The sequence below is a fragment of the Equus asinus genome, chromosome 20 (assembly GCF_041296235.1).
Source record: "Equus asinus isolate D_3611 breed Donkey chromosome 20, EquAss-T2T_v2, whole genome shotgun sequence".
NCBI classification, from domain to species: domain Eukaryota; kingdom Metazoa; phylum Chordata; class Mammalia; order Perissodactyla; family Equidae; genus Equus; species Equus asinus.
Window position 1 is genome coordinate 65,931,976 of NC_091809.1, and position 21,223 is coordinate 65,953,198.

The following is a 21,223-nucleotide window of genomic DNA, read 5'->3' on the forward strand; positions in this document are numbered from 1 at the left end:
GTAACTTATTCTGGCAGTTTCCCTTCTACTGCGCTCCTGGTTCTCAGATAACCAGAGGCCTCGGCACTGGCTCCAAGGAACCTGTAAGGGTCTTCCTGCTTTGGCCACTCAACCTGGTCAAATCAATCCTGTCATTTACTCAGCAAACACTTCAGGCGTTCTGTTAGGCACCGGGCGCACAACCAAAGCCTCCAGGAGCAAATGGCACCTTTTCCTCCCAAAGCCAGTGCAAGGGTTGTGGCCTGGTAGGCAGAGAACAGACAACTGGCGGCCAGAGGCCCTGGTTTTGAAGTCTGGGTGTACCACTTGTAAACTGCGTGACCTTAAGAATGTCTCTTGGCATCTCTGATCTTTGGTTTCCTCATGTTTAAAATTATGTTTGTGATTTTTTTTTCCTCTGTTAAGAGGGTAGAATGAAATAATGAACGTGAAAATCCTTTCTTATCTGAGAAACCCTAGACAGCTCTTATTTGTTACTGTGACCAGACCAGTTAGGCGAGTAGGAGCCTGTGTGTATTCATCAGAACTCACTCAGTGGCAGGTAACAGGAAGCCAAGCCAAGCTGGCCAAAGCAACAAAGGAGTTTATTGACTCGTTTACCTGGGAAGATCCTGGAGAAGCTCAGAGTCAAAGGAAGAGCCGTGAGATCTAAGGCCTCAAGGAGCCAGAGACCTAGCACTTGCTTTGACTCCCTTAGTATCTGCTTGTCTCTGCTTTTCCTGGTGCGGTGGCCTCCTTCTCTCTGCCTGGGACCTGCTTTCTCTGTAGCTTGGAGAGAGGAGGTGAGAAGGGGAGGAGGACAGTGTGTTACCCGTAAGAAGTGGGAAAGCACCCAGGACAGGCAGGCAGCAGGGCCACGGCCACCCACCGTCTTCTGCAGTGTAACAGCCACTCACTCAGAGAACATTGTCTGAGGACCCAGTCTGTGGCAGACACCGTTCTAGACCTTTGGGATAGAAGGCTGCTCCACTTCCTGTGGTGTGCTCCAACTGCTCAGTGTATTTACTCACGTCCCAGGGACATAAACACAGGGATGTGGTTGCCACACTGTGAAAGTGCTCATGGTTTTATAGCAGCAAATGAGACAGATGCAGCCAGAGTCCTTCTCTTCTCTCACAGAGTGGGACAGAAAAACAAACAATAAGCGCAAACCAGAAACAACCCAATGTCTGTCAACTAATGAAAAAGCAAATAAAATGTAGTATGTCCATACAATGAAACAGAATTTGGCACCAAAAAGGAAGGAAATATTGATTCACAGCACAAGATGGATGAACCTCAAAGATATTAATCTAGACAAAAGAAGCCAGTCACAAAGGCTCAAATATTGAGTGACTCTACTACACGAAAGATCCAGAAGAGGTACATCTGTAGAGACAGAAGATAGATTAGTGGCTTCCAGAGGCTGGAGAGTGAAGTAGTTGGGGGAAGGATGGGGCACTGCCCTACTGCTAGTGGGGACAATGTTTCTTTTCGGGGAGCTGGAATTGTTTTAAAATTAGATTATTGGGATGGTTGCACAACTCTGAAAAGATACTAAAATCTGTTGAACTGCATACTTTAGATGGATGCATCTTATGGTATGTAAAGTACACCTCAATAAAGCTGTTTTAAGAAAAGCAAATAGAAGAGCTATGTAGAAAATGTAAATAAAGTGATGAAATGGGGAGCAAGTTAATGGTAACTCTAGAATAGATGGAGAAGTCACCAAGACCTCTCTGAAGAGGCAACATAAACACTGAGGTCTGAGTGACAGGAAGGAGCCAGTCCTGCAGAGAGCTGAAGGCATATCACTCCAGACAGAGAAGACAGCTAGTCAAAGGCCCTAACACAGAAACAAGCTTAGTGGGTTCAAGGAACCTAGATGAGTGATTGACGCAGGTAGGGGTCAGATCATTCGACTTTGTACACACCAGTGGGAGGGGTGAATTTTACTCCAAGTGCAGAAGAAAGTCCTCAGGGCATTTAAAAAGGGGAGCAGCATGATCTCAACTATGTTTTTGAAAAATCATTCTGGCTGCTATGGGGAGAATGGATCGTAGAGGCTAGTATTGAAATTTTTTTATTAATTAAGGGCAAAGTATTGAAAAAAAAGAAAAAATAAATAAGATTGAATATCTGTCTTAAAGGAGCTAACAGTGTGGTGGAAGGAATGATACACATAGACATACATAATCCTCAGAAGAAGCAGAAAGTAGAAAGTACCCAGAGAGAGGTGTCAAAAGGATTGTGGGGACTCCGAGGAAGACACAATGTTATCTGGTTGGGGACAAAGCTTGTCAGTAATGAAGATATTTCATTGGAATGTGATGGATGAGCAGGACAAGAAAAGGAGGTGGTCTCCTGGCAGCCAAAATAGCATCGTCAAGGCATGATGGTGAGAAAGTATGGGGAATATTAAGGAAAATTATGCCATCCAGTCAATCTACAGAGCAGAAAATGATATAAGAAATGATGGCAGATAATACTTATGGCAGTTAACATTGATTAAGAGTTTACTGTATTCCAGGCACTGTTTCCTGCTTTAACATAAAATATAGATTAAACCATTTAATTCTCAAAATAGTAGTATGAGGTAACAATTTTATCATTATACTGTGTATCAGTCAAGTCTCAAAAAGAATGGCACACTCAATTTAGGACAATTCAATGGGTGTTTATTTTAAAAAGACTATTTACAATGGTATGGGAAGAGCATAAGGGAACCACACAGGAGAATGCTGGAACCCATGGCCAGCAATAATAGAGCCTTCAATAACACAGGGCCTGAAGGAGTAGGAGAGAGAGAGTTTACTAGAATCTGGAAGGATAAAAAGTCATGTAGAGGCCACCTCAAGATAAGAAATGACCTTTGGTCCAGGGATATAGCCACCCTGAAGTGACTTTGAAGGGAGAGAACTAGGGGGATAAATATCCTGACTTCACCCTCCACCGTCCCTGTGATCTTCTGCCGGAGCTCCCAGCTGGCTGAACACAACCAGAAACCAAAGTGCAAAGGAGCCCTGACAATGTGGTCCATATAGGTGGCCTCTAAGGGCAGAAATCCTAAAATGAGAATGGGCAGGTAGGTAGTTAAGTCCCTTGCCAAAGAAGGTCTAGAATTTTAGGTGAAAAGAATGATATTAATTCAATGTGTATAGAACAAGCATTGAAGATCTTTGATGGATTGGAGAATAAAATGACCAGAAACATGAAAATTAGTAAGAAGATTCCCAATTGTCTGATTAAGAGGTAATGACCTAGAGGTGATGGGAGGAATGGAAAGAAGAGACTAATTCAAAAGCATTTTTTTCAAGAGTAATATTAAAAATCAACTCCATCGGACATGTCAGGTACTGGGATGTGTTGGGGAGTTGGGATAAGGTAAGGAAAGTGCCAAAGATAATACAAGGGTTTTCAGTCTGGATACTGAGAGAAGAGAATTCTTACTATTAAGGGAAATCCTAATACAATGAAAGTCTGAGTTTGGGGTTTTATAGTCAAGCCTCTTTTATTTGAAGCTCACTTATACTGACAAGTAGAAAAGGGAGAATTTGTTATAAAAATATAGGATTATATCTCAAAACTTAAGGGCAGAAAGTATAACTGAACCTCACAAAGGATCAGAATCAGGAATGGGCAATATCAGAGGCCATGTTGCTCCTTGGCAATGCCAAGTCTTCCCAAGTCTGTATGGTCTCACATCCCTGCCTCTCTTTGCTCCATTTGTGTCTCTTTCACAAACCAGATTTCTCTGCATCTCCACACATGTGACTGAAGATGGTAGCTTCATTCCCGAGTTTGTATCACTTCCTAGTTCGGCCAGAGCAGTCAATGCCTGCCGTAATTCCATATCCTTGGGAGACTGGATCCAACCTGCTATGGCCAAGGGTGCAGGATCATGTGGTTCAAGCCCACCCTGGGATGGAGGAAGTTCTCAGAGGAGGTCCATGTGCCAGGGGAAATGCCTAAGAGGTGAGGGAAACATGAGCTCAGTGTTGGAGATTTTGAGTGGGATGCACATGCAAAATGTCTTAGTTGAAATATCTAGCAAGGTATCATGATTTCAATCCAAAATGAGAGAGCAAATTGGCAAGAAGCTAGTCAGGGCTAGTGAAATAGAGGTGACAATTGAAGGCAAATGCTGAAATTGGGGATAGAGAGAAAAGAGCCAAGGAATGACCCTTGGTGAATGCTCCACTTCCAGGACAGGATAAAGAATATCTGTAAAGGATACCAATAAAGAATACAGAAAAGGATTTGTTGGAGGGTATAAAAAAAGAAAGAGGAGAATGCAGTCGCGGCATCAGGAAGAGAAGGGAAGCAGAGCTCATGCACAAGGCCACGTGCTACAAAGACTGTGAGCTTCTTGAGGGCAGGGGAAGGATCTGTCCCTCTGGGAGTGGGCACGATGCCTAGTGAGGAGCAAGGGGCTCAATAACTATCTGTTGAATTGAATAAAGATGGTGGAGAAAGAGAAAAGTTGTAAGATTTAGCAAGAATAACTTTTAAAAAACCAATTATATTTGGTGTAAAGGCAAAAATCAGAATAAAAGAAAGGAATGAAGATAGCCTAATCATTTAGTAATTTTGGTGATAGAAGAGAGAAATGACTTGAAGAGGAAGGGGAAATGGAGTTAAAGGAATGGTTTATTATTATTATTATTATTATTGTTTTTGTGTTTTATTTTTAGGACAGAAGAGAATTGGACATATTTGGACAAAATAGCCAAGATATATGCATTGAACATATACTCAAGAGATGAGCAATTAATGGAACAGTCCTAAGAAAAGGAAAGAAGAGATGAAAAGAATTTTAGAAATCAGACAGAACTCTTCTCAGAGACTGAAGAGAAGAAAAGGAGTCTAAAGACACAAGGAAAATTTGAGATAGAGAAGACCAAAGTTGAGGAGGCTTCTCCACGTGCCTTCAATTTCCTGGTGAAGGAGGAATCTTCTTGTTGGCTTGCCTGGGGTGGGGCTGGAGGCTGAGGATAATGGAAAAGTTTTGGAACCATGACTGAGCAAGATGCTGCACGTAGTCTTCAAGAAACAGGTCAAAGTATTACTCAACAGTAAGAGGCCAGCTAAAGTTAGTGTGAATTTGTTGTGGCCTTAGTTCATTAAACTACAAGACAGCAGTTTGGAAGCTGAGTGAGGTTCAGCAGTTTGGGAGCTGAGGCAGAGTCCAGTAGTGATGGATGGGAGCAGGGAAGGGAAAGATCTCAAGGTGGTAGCAAGCACCATGTTGAAAGAGCTCAGCCAGGTGTCAGAGTGACAAAGGAGGCTGACGACTGGATAACCTGGGACATTGGCAATCAGAGTAGGTAGAAGCATAGAGAGGGAAAAAATGGGAAGCTGGCTCAGGGGAAGAAGAGTTTGCTCTCAAGCTCCCAAGTACAAAGTCGTGGTGAATGTCAAGATACCAACGTGCCAAGGACTGGCTCCAGCTCTGAAAAAACAGTTCAAAGCATGAAGGAATGAAGAAACATTTAGTGAGCCCCTGCTTACGCTCTGCAGAGGCCCATGCTTCCCAAAGGGCTGTTGGCACAGCGGCTTCTAATCTCCAGGGCTGCTGGTTCCCACAAAACCCAAAGGTGGGAAAGTAGACATTAAAGTTCACCCTAGCATGTGATGAAAAGTAAAAAGGAAATAATAAACAAATCATATAGACAGTGTGATTACAACTCTGCGGAAACGCTTTACAGAAAGATGGAAGAAAGAAATGGAGGAATGGGGAAAATCACCAAAAGCTAATTCTTTTGGTCCCGAGGGGATGCAACTATGGATGATTTGATGGTTTTCTTTATTTTCTTTTTCTTTTTGTTTTTCCATCTTTTTACGTTTCTGTGAGAGAGGTATTGTTGTTCCAAGGAAAGCTCCACAGTTTTGGAGTCAGGCAGCAGAGTTATAATCTCTAAATCATGGACCACCCACCAAGAGAGAGCCATTGTGCTCTGTGCTTTACATATATTACTTCTAATCCTTACGACAACCCTTGTAGTTACCATTATCCCCATTTCAGATGTGAAAAGTGAAACTCAAAAATGAGAAGGAACTCTGCCAAGTCCAAAACCCATCTGTAGTCTGTCTACTTTAACTTACAGACACTTTGGCTCTTTCCCTGACTCTTTCTTAGTAGATGTCTAACCTTGGGCAATATATTTAACCTCTGAGGCTCAGTTGCTTCGCCTGTAAACTGGAGATTTAAAGATGCACACACACACGCAGGAAAATGAATTGACCACCAGCTCAAAATCTCTATCAGAGCCACCAAGGTAAATGGGATTAAGTCAGCTCCTGGTGGTGGACCGCAGGGAAATGGGCTTTCCAGAGCCCTAGAAAATGAGAAGTCTTATTCTGTGGCCTTAGTTATGCTGTTTGGCTCCAGAACCAAGAGAACTCAAGTTTGTAAACATTCTCTTTACTAGAAACACATAGGTTGTTAGGTTTTTCTGAAATGATGTTGTAAGCCCAAGTATAAAAGGGCAGTGGTGGTGAGGCAAGAATTTAGCTGTTTTCCCAACTCTGACAGACCCTCACTTGTACAGAGAGTGTCACTGGCAGCTGAGCAGCTCCCAAGAACTTCAGGACAAAGGGAAAGCTCACCAAAGACCAAAGGGCTGCACCAGCTCTGGGAGTTTGGATTAGTTCTGTGTCCATGGTGAACAAATCAGGCCCCATGGTGGAGGTGTGCACAATGATAGTGTGGGGAGGAGATGTCCTCCCACCAATCTGTAAATCACTTGAAATATTACAAATGTCTACTTCAAAGCACTGTGCACATTAAAAAATATATCTTTAAAGTACCTGGGAAAGGCACAAAATATGACCTCATTAAATGGTATCTTTTATTGCTGTTTTTCCAATTTTTTATATTGAGCTTATATTACCATTTATGGGTAAGAAAATGAATTTTTTAAATGTGCTTACATCTCAGCTGCAGTTATGGCTAAGGAATAGATTTGAAATGAGTAGTTACATTGAAGGAAAGATATTCACCTTTTACTTTATACTTTTTTGTTTGGCTTTTCATACAGCACATATGAACTGTTTCAGTTTTTTTCCCAAAATAATTTTTTTAAAAAATTCATTAGCAAAATCATCTTTAGGATGCTGAGGTACCTCTTGGGCTTTATCTGCCCCTGTCTAACCAGAGAAATCTGGGTAAAATGAAACGTGGACACCAGTATTAGAAACCCAAATATTAATCACAACAGAAGTAAAATTGATGTCAAGGCACAAAGGTCAAGAGGTGGAAGCAACTCAAATGTTCTTTAATGAATGAATGGACAAACAAAATGGGGCATATGCAGACAATGGAATATTATTCACCCCGGGAAGGAAATTCTGTCACATGCTACAGTGTGGATGAACCTTGAAGACGTTATGCTAAGTGAAATGAGCCAATCACAAAAAGACAAACACCATATGATTCCACTTAAATGAGATACCTAAAGTAGTCAAATTCAAAGAAACAGGGAGCAGAACAGTAGGTACCAGGGGCTGGGGCGAGAGGGAAAAGGGGACTTGTTTAATGGATATAGAGTTCCAGTTTTGCAAGATGTATTAGTCAGGGTTCTCCAGAAACAAAGAGAGAGATTTATTAGGAGGAATCGACTCACACAATTACGGATGCTAACACGTTCTATGATGTGCCATCTGCAAGCTGAAGATCCAGGAAAGCTGATGTGTAATTCCAATCTAAGGGTAGGAAAAGACAAATGTCCCAGCTCAGCAGACAGGCAGGAAGGGGACAAATCTTCCTTTCTCTGCTTTTTGTTCTCTTCAGGCCCTCAACAGATTGGATGATGCCCACCCACATTGCAGGGGGCAGTCTGCTTTATTGAACCCACCAATCCAAATGCCAATCTCATCCAGAAACACCTTCATGGAAACAACCAAAAACAGTGTTTAATGTGGGCACCTTGTGGCCCAGCGAAGTTGACACATAAAATTAACCCTCACAGAAGATGAAAAAGTTCTGGAGATCTGTTTCACAACGATGTGGATATACTTAACACTACTGATCTCTATACTCAAAAAAGGTTAAGACGGTAAAAAGAAAAAAAGTTAATGGATACAATTATCAATAAATCATGTCAACAGATCTTTATTTAAAAAGAAAAAGAAATTTCCTTGAATATATATAAAAATAGATTTGAACCATTAAAAAAAAAAAGTGATGCCAAAGGCATGAAGCCACTAAAGGGCAGATGATGTTACTGAAGGCAAAAGGAGGGGAAGTGTGGAGAGAGCTGTCCAAGCACCCAAAATCCTGCCCATGTCACCCAGGTGACAGTAGAAGGAGGATGTGTGGGGGCAGGCTGCATGCCAACCTTGTATAAGAGGCCTTTTTCAGAACAGTCAACAGAGCAACTTCCTTCTCCTCTTCCTGCCCTGACTCCCTGAGCTCCAGCTGTCCTGGCTGGTGCCCACCTGCAGCTCTTCAAGCACACTCATCAACCAGCCCCATTAGAATGTCAACCCACAACATCCCCATTTGCCTAAACCGGATGAGTCTCGGTCCTGTTTTGTGTGCATCACTAATATACCAACTGCCGCCTCACAGACTTGAGTCCAGGACAACTTGACCTCCGTTCTGAGAATCCAAATCATGAGCCTTGATCAAGAAAATGACTAAATATGCCAGTGGAAAAATTACATGAGAAGATTAAAATAAGCAAGTTCATTAGCCAGGATGCTTCTGACTGCAAATAACAGAAAGGTCTGACTCAACTTCGTTAAAAGATAAGGAAATGTATTATTACATAATAAGAAGTCAAAGTCAAGTCAATAAATAGGAAAGCCTCCAAGTGTGGTTAATCAGAAGCTCAACACTGTCATCAAAGATAAAGTTTCTTCATCAAAGTTGCTTCAGTTTCTACTCTGTCTTCTAGGTATTGGCTTCATCCTTGGGCTGGTGGCAAGATGCCTCCACAGTTTCCACCCATAATATTCAGACAGAAAATGCCCAGAGGAAGAAGAGCAGCTGTTTCTTCCTGTTTTCTCTTTCTTAGAGCAGGAACTCTTCCCTGTAAGCCCCTGGAATACTTCCTGTCTCATCCTATTGACCAGAAAATGGGGCCACATGTCCGTTGCTAAATTATTCACTGCAAGAAGACTATATTTTACACTTGGCTGAGTTTAATTATTTGAGGACATCATAGTGTCCACTACACAATGTAAATAGGGCCATAAAATAAACACAGCTATTATATCAAAAGCTTGCCCTACTACCTTTTAGAGAAGAATTTTCCTCTGACCCACTATCACCCCCACCCTCCATCTGAACTCAGTTAGTAAAACCACTCATCTAGGAGAGATGGGGGAAATGATTTTGTGGTCAAATATGATTGGGAAGTGTACAATCAACATCTCTCTTAGAGATTCATGGTTATCAGTACATTTATTGAAAGCTCTCCAGAGTCCTCCAGATTGCTTAATCATCATTTTCCAAACTTATCTGCGCGTCTATGGTTTTTTTCCTCAAGGGATTTAAAATTATCATCCTGGGGAATTAATGTGCCTCAAACTTTAAGAACCTTGAGTTAAGAGACATGGACTTTCTTGGAAATAGGCAATATTTTATTCCTCCTGGTCCCTCAAGTCTCAGCTTAAACAGCAGCAATTCCTGGGAGGCCTGCACCCACCCACGGAAGGGGGCCAAAGCACTTATCCCACTGCCTTGCAACTGCCTGTTCTTTGAGTTTTCTCCTCGACAATCTGTGAGCTCTTTGAGGTCAGGAACTGTGTCTCATTCATGGCTATATGTCCAACAGTGGCCAGCATAGAGAAGGGACTGATCATTTCTTGAAAGAATCCAATGACATACCTATGGTTTTGCCCACAGTTAAGGGAATAAACTAGAAGGAGGCCAAGATAGACCCATACTGATTTCAGCCTTTCTAATCCAGTTTGCCTCCATGCAGTCACTGAGTACCTCTCCAAGACTGCTGAGGAGCTAACTTTTTCCAGAAACTTCAGTCAGCACAAAGGAAGCCTTTGTTAATAGTTGGCGCCTCTACTCCTAGAGCCCTCCACAGAGTCGCAGCCCTTCTGGGCCTGTCACTCCTTTTGGAGAACCCAGGAGGAGGATGTGCTCTGTCTCCAGATTGGACCTTTGAGGCTGTCTCATGACCCTCACACCACCTCCATAAATGGGAGATAATAATCCTCTGGGCAGAGGTCACCGAGTCTGTAAAAGTGCCTAGAGCGTGTTGGAAGAAAGATCTTTCCTAAGTACAAAGTAAGATTATAACTAGCATTAAAAAATAGAAGCAGGCCTCCAGCTGGCACAGTCCAAAGGCATAAGATGTGGGGGCCTCAGGGTAGGGCTGAGTAAGGGAAATACAAGAGTGAGTTGCTTCTCCTCTCTAATGGTACAAATAATACTGAAATACTGAACCTGTAGGAGCTAGATGGCGAGCTGTTGAGGTGAGCACTCTTGCTTGCCTATCCAAGACCATTGCCCACTTCTCTTCCTCCTTCCTCATAGAAATGAGCTTGGGTTCAGGTATCCACCCTCTTTCACACAGCTATGTGTTTCAGAGGAAGCTGATGCAACCCCAGCTCCAGATGGTGACTCTGGTTTGTCTATAAGCCAACTGCAGTAGCCCCATACAACTTGGCAAGACTTTGTTTAAGAATGGGCATGACCAATTCTGACCAAGTCAATGTAAGGGTGAATGAAATCTGCTAGGAGGTTTCTAAGAAAGTTTCCCTATTTCTGAAAAAAAGAAAAGGAGAATCATTCTTCTTCCTCTAGTCATTACTGGCCCAGGAGTGATGGCTGGGACTGCAGCAGCCATTTTCACACCAGTCTGAGGGTAAAGCCAACATCAAGATGGAAGAATGGAGTGAAGGGAACATCCTAGGTCTTTGATGATGTCATTAAGGGGTTATAGCATGTCACACTATAACTGGAGCCCACTGCAGACATCTTATTGTGTGAGCAAACTTTTTATTGTTTCACTTGTGGTTTTATATGTACTGTGGCCAAATGCTTCCTAACTAAGTTGAATTACATGGCCCCAAGACCAGGCCTTGTGCATTCTATGTCCAGTTGGTTTGGCTTTTCTCCACAGTGGTAGATAGTGGACATCACCAAGCAGTGTGAACTGAGGCCGTGGCTCTAGAAGAAGTTGTTTGGGATGTGTTATGTCACAGGTAAAACCCTCAGACTTCAGGTCTCCAAGACCTACACAGTGCGAAGTTGTCACTACTCCTGCTCAAGAGGACAGTGAGATAAAAAGCTCATCAATCTCTACTCCCTTTGAGAAAAGGCAAAGCTTCTACCCAAATGTGTAAAAACATCTCTATCCTTCTCAGCTGACTTGGGGAGGGATGTGGTCAGAAAACCTTAAGCAAACAAGCTAGACTAGTGGGCAGAGTCTGCTCTGGGGCTGCAGATGGGCAAGAGTGATGCATTTGGACTTAGTCTACAGCTGAGTTTATTTTGGTTTATTCCTAGAGCAGATAATAAATAGTGTAAGGTTTAAGGTGGATGGGCATGGCTCTCCACTGACCTTCTTATTTCTAATGGACTCTTAACCGAATTTTGGAGTCTTGGCAATTAACCAGGAATGAGATGCCTGCCTGACCAGAGCTGCAGGAAGCTGTGAGTGCAATGCCAATATATCCCAATCATGGAAGCACCCAGAAACTACATGTGCTCCAGATAACTCAGTAATTCTGTCACTCAGGAAACCGTACCCTCTGTCCTCATATCCAGGTTCTGGGCTTTAGAATTCTTACGTGCCAGCAATGGGCAGTCTTTCCCCTTCTGTGCCTGCCTTTCAAGGGACTTTTCCATTGGTGTCTACTTGGGGGTTCTCATGGGCCTGAACACAGCCAACCACAGCAGGCACATTGCTGCCTGCCTCTTACTCCAGCTCTCACTAGCCACGTGAACAGGCAAGTTACCTCATTGCACTAACTTCTGGTTTCCTCATTTTAGTTCCCCCACTAAAACGTAAGCTTCACAACAGCAGGGGGGATTTTTCCTCTGTTTCATTCACTGACATATCCTATATGCCTAAAACAACGCCTGACACATAGCAGTCACTTAATAAATGTGTGATGAATGAAATAATCTCTAAAGTGGGGATAAAAGTAGTATCTACCTATGAACAATTTATAGGATTGTTCAAATATTCAATGAGTTAGAGTGCAAAATCTTAGCTCAGTGCCTGGTACATAGTAAGTGCTAAATCAATGGTAGCTGTTATCATTAGTATTATTATTATCACTATTACTATTATTATTATAACCTTTGCCTCTGCCCTACTGAACAGGTGACTTGTTCCATCTGAACCAATAACTGGTAACTCAAGATGCATCAAAGAATTTATTGAGTGACTATTATGTGCCCACATGGAAGCACACACAAAGGTAGGGTTTAAGAATTCATTTTTATAAGCCAGACGGAGAAAGATAAACACCACATGATTTCACTCACACGTGGAAGATAAACACATGGACAAAGAGAACAGATTAGTGTTTACCAGAGGGGAAGGGGTTTGGGGGTGGGTAAAAGGCTTAAAGGGGCACGTATATATGGTAACTGATAAATAATAATGTACACCAGAAATTTCACAATGTTATAAACTATTATGACCTCAATAAAATAATTTTTTTAAAAAAGAATTCATTTTTAAATGTCAGATCTGCTGCTCCTTCTCGTCCAAATCTCCTTATTTAGGTCAATGCTATGCTTTTTACCCAACCTTTCCCTCTCCCCCATCTGATTCCTCTCTTGCCCTTACTCACCATATCTTGGTTGTCACTAAGTTTCGAATCTCCCTGAGTAACATCTCTCACACCCAGCCTCTGTCTCCATCCTCACTAAGGTCAGACCCAATTTACCTCTCACTTGGGCTGCTGCAGCCTCCAGTGTTCTGCCCTCACGCTCCCACTCATCTATTCCCCTCTCTATACTCCTGCCAGCTTCCTCTTCCTGTCACCCTCCTCCTCCCAAGCCTCATGCTCTCCGGATTACCTGCAAAATCAAGTCCAATTTATTGCCATATTATTTGCAAGGTTTTCAACTTGGCCCTAAACTATTTTTCTAGCCTCTTCTCTCACTAAATCCCTCTCCTTACCATACCCTGTGGCCACTATTCCCCAAACATGCCAAGGCAGAATCACGCCTCTGTACAGTGGTTCCAAGAGATCCTTTTGCCTGAAGCATGCTTTCCCCTCACCTCCAGCTATGCTTGTTCTCACCTGGGGACAATTTTGCCCCCAAGGGGACATTTGGCAATGTCTAGAGATATTTTTGGTTGTCACAACTGGAGTAGAGCATGCTACGAGCATCTAGTGGGTAGAGGCAAGCTATGCTGTTAAACATCCTACAATGCAGAGGACACCCCCATGACAAAGAATTAACCAGCCCCAAAAGGCCAGATTGTTGGGCTGGGAAATCCTGGTCATTCAAATGCTACCATGCTTCAAGACCGAACCGAACTCTGTGAAGCTCTTCCGTAATGGCCTAAATGGGAGCCTAGGGTCCTCCCCTCTAACTTCATTCCAGCTTTGCCAACCCCCTCAGTCCTCTCTTGCCTTTCCAAAACCACGAGCCCATTCACTGGCTTTCAGAGTTTCTCTTCTGGCCTAGAGGAAATATCCCAAATTTACTCACATCAAATCACAGCCGGATAAGACAGTCTCTGATTGCCATGGGTCAAAATTCATTGTTACTACTCCAGTTTTACTCCTCCAACCCATTATTTCCATTTATTTGATTCTGCTTCACACTCGCAGTTAACAAGTTTGTCTCAACACAAAGGACCATCCGTCCCTCACTCCACATACTGAGCACAATGGCCTGCCCAAAGTGGGGGTTTGACGGGTGTTTGGCGAATGTTAAGTGTCATTGAACAGCTCTTGACTGTAGATCTGATCCTAGCTTCTGCAGAGAAGTTTCTCACTGAGGAGCTTTTGTTTATCTTTTCTTTGTCTAAATCAACTTGTCAATTCTATCCTCCAGGGTATATAGCGTGAGGAGGAAGGAGTAATTTCTTGGGCACCCTTTTTTATTTTAAAGAAGAGAATGTAGGACAATCCAGCCAGTTCTACTCCTATTTCAGGTAAGTCCTACTTGAGAGTTCACACATCTTCTTCCCTGAATCCCCATCTTTGCAGGACCAGATGGACAGGATACCTTTGTGAGAAACACCCAAAATTTTAAAGAGCAGAGTGTTTCTAAAAGAGCCACTTACCTTTAAACTGATACGAAATTGTAACCTCTAATTTGCGTCAAGTCCAGCTGACAAATATAAAGCTGAAACCTGATACCCCAGTAATTTCCCCTAGATGACACTGAACAGGACCACCCTCAACAAGGCAACTTTGGCCTTTGGGGCCCGAATGTCCTCAGCCTCCCCTCCCCTCCCAATGGCTGGCGCAATCTGCTTCTCCCTTTGGAGGTGTCGTGTTGGCGTGGCAGCTTGGCACCCTCCCCTCCCTGTTCCTCCTGCTGCTGAGAATCAGTAAGCAGAGTGCTCTCAGGAAGCCATTAAGAGAAAATTTGCTTGACTACAAAATGGGCATTTCAGAGTACACGGTGTTTACTGATAAGTAAATTATAAATTTTGTCTCCAGATTAGTCACCAATTCCCACCTGGCATGGGTCCACCCAGCACTAGCTCTGACCCAGCCTGCTTCCCCCGAGGCTGGCTGGCTCTCTTAGTCTTGGCTTTTGGGGCTTCAGGTTCTTCCTGACTGGGATCCAAATGCAAATCTCCCTTCCAGACCCCAAACTATAGGCCCCATAATAGTTCTTTGCTCTCCCGGATTCTGTTCCATCTACTCCTGTACCAGTCCTAACTCCTGATGCCTCACTGACAGGCTGAGCTTAATAAATGATTCCTGAAGTCCTCTTTTGCCTTCCCTCTAGGCCAACGAAACAGTGGTGTGTGCATATGAAGTTATTTGCAGAGTCTCTTGCTTTCGTTAGATTCTCAAAACTACTCTCTGCTCCAGGTCTTACCTCCTAGAGTCCATCAACTGCTATGGTTTTGACCATTCAGTGTGTCTCTAATCTTTGCTTTTAACCTACCTGTCATCTCTCAAAACCTTTTTTGTCTATTTCAGACTTTGAGCCCACTGTACTCCTCCCCACCCTGCCCTGCCCTGTTCTAGTCAATTTACCATCTGACCCTGGCAACTCACTTCCAGTTCATTACAAAATTATCATCCCCCAAACCACATTCACATATCACATCCATAAAGATCACTTCAGTAGGAAGGGACACAATTACACTGCACATGATTAGGACAAGAGACTATCCATTACAATTCTACATCTCCATAGAAGAGTAAACTCTTAACTTTCCATCATTTTCCTACGGTAGGCTATCAATCCAGATAACTCAGGATAGCAAAGGCATCTTTTGCTTTATTTCCAGATTGATTTACCAATACCTGGAAAAGTGGCACAGAAAGAGCACTGGATTTGGGACTGGAAGACTGATGTTCGAATCCAAGCTCTGCCACTTACCAGCTGTGTGACATTGCGAAAGTGGTTTAAACTCTTGAAAGCTCAGTTTACCCCCATCTTGAACGAGGGTGATAACACCACCTGGCTCAGTTCCAGTGAGGTTTGGATGACCTGCATTATTTGCCCCCACCCAGCTCTGTGCCTCATCAGTCTTTAGCCCCATAGGTCTCCATTAGTAGACTTGAAAATAAAAAAGAAACACTGGATTTGAAGATTTTCCTTTGCCACATAGTAGATGAGTAATTGTAGGCAAGTAATTACCTTAATCTCTCAGGAATTTGATTTCTTCTTCTATAAAATGAAGATAATGGCCTCTACCCTGCTTACCTTATGGAGAACACTTTAATCTGGAATTGCTCTGTAAACTGAAGCAGATCGTAAGGTGTTACAATGGTGCATCTCCTTCTCAGGGAAGATTGAACTGAGGAATTTTAACCAGATTATCCCCTGTCCCCCCACCCCCACCCCTACCCCGACTCCCTCTCACCTCCAGCTTTCCCGTGGTTAGTATATTTCCCGGGAGAAGATCGAACAAGGAGACCTTTACTGTCTCTGGGAGAGTAGGGCAGATTCCAGTAGCCTGGAGGGAGTTGGGCCTGAAATTAAACCCTGAGGCACTCCCAGGATTTAGAGATGCCAAATCATCAACCTTACTTGGCCTCCGTGACAACTAATCTCCTTAAAGTCTCCTAGAGAAATTCAGCAAGAATAAGGATTATTCATACTATCATTTTGATCCAGCAGCTGTGGAAAACTGATGTGCTTACCAATAGAGATTTTATTCAACGATGTGTTTAACCTTGGTCATTCCACGCCAGTGTTTTTCATTTGTGCAGGTGGTGCGGGTCTGTCACACCCCCGTTAGACCCTGGGGCCTCTGAGGTACAGTGTTTCACCCAAAATGCTCAGGGCGAGCATGATTAGTGTCAGCCTGTCCCCAGGAGACAAGCAAATAGGTTAAATAACAAGGCATAATAACAGCCTTCAGGAATGTTTTCTTCTGAGGAGGAAAACAAAAGAAACCTGTAGTTCAGGCCCCAGACTCTGCCCCAGCCCTGCAAATATCCAGTTCCCAAAAAGTTCCGGAACTGTCTATCGGCATATTCTCTGAGGAAAACAGCCCGACTTCCGCCCTCCCTTTATTTGGTCCAAATACACAAAACCTTAGATGTCACTGGAAAGTGCAGGAAGGGGTGGGAGGAGGAAGGGATCACGTTTTGTTTTCTGATAACCGTGAATTTTGCTTGTTTCATCTGGCTTTCAACTTTCATCAAAACAAGTTGTTTACCAAGATTAATATTGGCTATAATAAAGGTCCCAGATAGTTCTACCTGTGGGTACTGAGACTCAATAATACTGTGCTCAAATTACACTCTCTGCTTCCATGGGGCAGCTTCAGTGTGTTATTGTGAGCTGCTTTCTGTTGATTTAAAGTGAGATGACACAGAGACGGATTAGCGAAAACCACAGACATTATAAATTGCAATTTGGCCTCAAAAGATGAATGAAAAAGAGATGCTTTGATCTGTGATTCAGAGCTGAGCTGCAGTATTTACAAAAAAACATGTCTTCGGGGAAAGAGAGAGACAGAGAGAAAGAAAGAGAGGAGATTGAGGCGTAGAAAAGAGCCTTTGGGTATTGAAAAGAATATTTTCTCAAATTACAGATGACCTAAATAAATATGAAGGCTCAGGCAGAGAGTGCAGGGGTTTTCTTGCAATTTCATTAAGCCTGCAAGGGTTGATATTGAAGGGATTTACACGATAGGACATCTGGTCTGATAAAACACTGCAGCACCTAATCCCGTGCCGATCCGGCAGTCCTGTAATGCAGGGCTACAGAGAGACAAATGACTCCACAGTACATGGATGCCCTCCCGAAGCTCTTTTCCCCTATGGATGTCTCATGGATGCTGCGTGGTTAGTGCCATTGCCCTCTGGGCCAACTATCTCTCTGCCCTTCTCCCAGGGCAGGGTACACAGCCATCCCCAGTACTCTCCGGGACTCTGAGATTGAAGACCGCAACCTTGGCAGCTCCTCAACCTCGCATAGGTCTAGGATGTCCTCCATTGGCCAAATTGGTGTCCATCTCACCCTCCAGTGCCCACTTCTTCCGTGACTCCCGTCTCGGCCCTTGGCAGATTTAGAACCAGCAACAAGAGGGAATGGTAAAGTGGGAAGGGCTATTTAGAGATCCAAGAATCAGTTCTTCCAAACTTACATGTGATCAACTGAGGTTCAGAGAGGGAACACGACTTCCTCAAGTTCACACGGCTGGCTGTTCTGCTCCCTGAGGGAACAACAAAACTTCAGAATAGACTAGACATATGACACAATACTCTAATGGGAAAAATGTTTAAGAAATATTTAATTCTCTCCCATCCAACTTCCTGCTTCTGTTACCTGTGGAAGTAAGGAGTTCAGAGGTCTTTTTAGCACTTCCCTCTCTTGGGTGGAAGGATGCAGAGAAACATGGAATCAGCTAGTAAAGAGTCAAATTGTATATTGCGTATTATTACTATTGCTGATATTTATTGAGCATTTACTGTGTGCCAGGCACTACTTATATATACTAAATCATTGAAGTCTCACAACCCCCCAAGAGGTAGGTGTATTGATTATCCCCATTTTACATATGAAATTTAGAGCCATCCTCAGGTCACACACCTAAATAAATGACAGAGGCAGAACTTCATCACACCCCAGGCAACTCTCTGTGAGTGCAGAGTCCCAGTTCTTTAATCATTACCGGCAGATTTCATACCTTGTGTGTCTCTGCACCACCTGGGGTGCCTGTGAGCAATGCAAACAGCTGGGCTCACCCCTGGGTCCTTCTCAGCACCTCTTGGTCCAGTCCTCCCACTTCCCAGTTTTCTCCCCACCTTTCTCTCACCCTTAAAGCAGTCCCTTGCCATCCATGTGGCTTATCTAACAGTTGATCAAAAATCCTCCCAAACCACGCCCTCTTGACTCTTCAAGTCTTTTGTGACCTCCTTTTGAAGGCTGCTTTTCATCACAGCCTCCTCCTCCTCCTTCCTCTGAACTCCCACACCTGAGCCTCCCAGGATCCCACATCCCTCTTTCCCGTCTCTTCCCTCCACCACCCCGCAATCGATCTCACTTGGATCTTAGATCTGTGTTTGTTGTCTGCCCTCCCCATACTTCTACTAACATAGGCAGTGCTGTTTTGTAAACACCAGTGTAACTGACACTTGTCCTAGATGTACTCTTACTCTATTTATTTGAGGGTAGGGAGCTGGGATGAGGGAAATTTGTGCCAAAGTATACCTCCTTTCGATTGTCTCCCATTCACCTAGCAAATACTCACAAAGCAATTTCCATCCACTGAGCACCATGCTGAGTGCTGCCAACATGAAGCTGAATAAGACACAGCCCCTGGCCTCAGTGCTATAATCTAGCTCCTCCTCCTCTAGGAGGATAATGCCACCTCCCCTCCTCCGCAGGGCTATCCTTCATTCATTTACTCACTCAATAGATATATATTAAGCACCTTCCAGTCTGCCAGGCAACTTCTAGGAGCTAAAAATAGGGGCTTTGCTATCCAGAATGTTACAGAGGGAGAGCTTTAGCAGAAGATTATCCCGCAACATAACTGTGGGAGCCAGAGGGAGACTTAACAAGTGCCTCAATGAGTCAAGAAAAGGCTCCACAAGGGAACTTGGCGCTACTTTTTCAAAGACTAAATGGCTAGGTGAGGAATGGAGAAGGGGACGGCATGCAGAGAATGACAAGGCAAAGGTAGAAAGACATAAAAAGTAGACTGTGTTCAAAGAATATGTATTGACTTCTGTGGCTCTAGGTGGGGCATGTGAAGGGGACGACAGGAAATGAAAATAGAGGGCTGGCTGAGGCCAAAAATATGAAGGCCCTCCCTTTCTGCTGGGCCTGAGAGCGCTGCTGCTTGACCTTCCTTCACTAATCTGGGATGCTAATGCTGCCTCTCAAAGGCTTGGGGAGGGGGGCAGTCTGGGGCTTTCTCCCCACTCATCTCTTAACCCTATATATTACTTGCCCATTCCTTTGACTACATCCGTGGCTATCCCTCAAGGATTCTTCTGTTTAGACCGTGACTTTTGCACTACCTTGCCCCAGGACCTCTGTATGAGTCATCAGCCCACCACACAGACCGCAAACCATTACATTAAGGCAGAAAGAAAGCTCAGGGCCCAAATGCAATACAAGTATTTAATTATGGGTGCACAGTTTAATTACTTAGTCTAGCTTTACATGACTTAATTTATAAATATAATTTACAGTTCCCTTGTTTCCTTTGCAAGCCATTTAGCTCATTAATGGTACTGACTATAAGAGCTCTTCGGTCCTTTCTTCCTGGGCTCCAGGCCAGTGGTATACCAAGATAAGGGGGAGGGGGCAGGGGTGGTGGGAGAAGTCCACCCCTGCAAGAAACATTTTATCACTGGTATTATTAAGAATTTCCAGCGCATGGTGATAATAAAAAGAAGATCGACTTGTAGTTGGTTTTATTATTGTTTTTAAATCCTGTGAAGCCAGTATCCCCCTTCCCTTCTGCCCCATTGTCTGCGCCCAGGACAGAGCACATGCACCTCTGCCATCCTCATGCTCTGCTCCAGGCACAACCTTCTGTTCCACATTGAAATCAGCTCTCTACAACAACCTGCTGGGAGTTTCCCTTAGGCCTCCCCCAGTAGCATTTATTCATTCAACCAGCATTTATTCAGTACCTACTATGTGCAAGACATTGTTGGCAAAGAAGTGAAAAGCCAGGGTAAAATGTAATACAATAATTAACAGTTACTGCACACTCACTCTGTGCCAGGCACTGGGTCAAGCTTTTGAAACATTGCATGTAATTTTCAGAACAACACTAGAAACAGGCTCAGCTGGTTCAAAACAGTGGCTCTGGACCCTGGCTACCTGTTGGAGTCACTCAGGGAGCTTTGATGCTGGATCCCACCCTCTGCAGTCTCTGGTTTCACTGATTTGGAGTATGGCCTGGGCATCAAGATATTAAACAAAACAAAACAAAACACCCTTTCAGGCAATTATAATGTGCAGCCATGTTTAAGAACCATGGATTTAAGTCATTTTCCTAAGATTCTACAAACAGAGCAGGAAAGGCAGGCAGGCTGGCCCGCCGGCCACCTAAGCTGTACTATATAATAGATGGCAAATGCCATAAAAAAAGATAAAATACTATTAAAGTTCAAAGGATAATGAACACAGGGAATTCTTCATGAAAGAGGTAACTTATGGGTTATTCTTTTAAAGAATTTGCAGACTGTGCAGAAGTGGTCAAAAGGGTAGGGCGAGACTTCCAGGCAGAAAGAACCACATTAGCAAAGTTGTGTAGGTTGGAAAACATGGCGAATGTGTAAGGAACAGGGAGCAGACACAGTGTGCATTGGAATGCTTGAGGGAAATTAGGCAGGAAAGGTACGTCAGGGACAGATTGTGAAGGATAATGCTTCCCAAACCATTCCCACACCAGGTTGAGGCACATGTAGAAAAATGATATTTGTAGCCTACACCAGAGAAAAAAGACAAGGCTGCTGTGGTGGGATCACCATCTGTCTTAGTCTGTTCAGGCTGCTATAACTAAATATCATAGACTGGGTAGCTTATAACAACAGAAATTTATTTCTCACAGTTCTGGAGGCTGGGAAGTTCAAGATCATGGCATCAGCAGATTCAGTGTCTGATGAGGACCCACTTCCTCATAAACGACTGTCTTCTCATGGT

General features: G+C 43.6%; 1 long non-coding RNA gene across 3 annotated transcripts in view; it reads right to left on the reverse strand.

Annotated features, from left to right (window-relative positions):
- LOC139041114 (uncharacterized) overlaps window positions 1-16,089 on the reverse strand; it is a 229,874-nt gene extending 213,785 nt beyond the window's left edge. Inside the window, exons 1-2 of one of the 3 annotated variants that reach the window (XR_011495720.1) lie at window positions 15,969-16,089; window positions 7,605-7,683 (exon numbers count right to left, since the gene is read on the reverse strand). This is a non-coding gene — a long non-coding RNA (uncharacterized lncRNA). Of the gene's footprint in view, window positions 1-7,604; window positions 7,684-15,808; window positions 15,847-15,968 lie in introns of all 3 variants that reach the window. The other 2 variants (XR_011495719.1, XR_011495721.1) reach the window with 2 other exon arrangements.
- Between the last annotated feature and the right edge of the window lie 5,134 nt (window positions 16,090-21,223).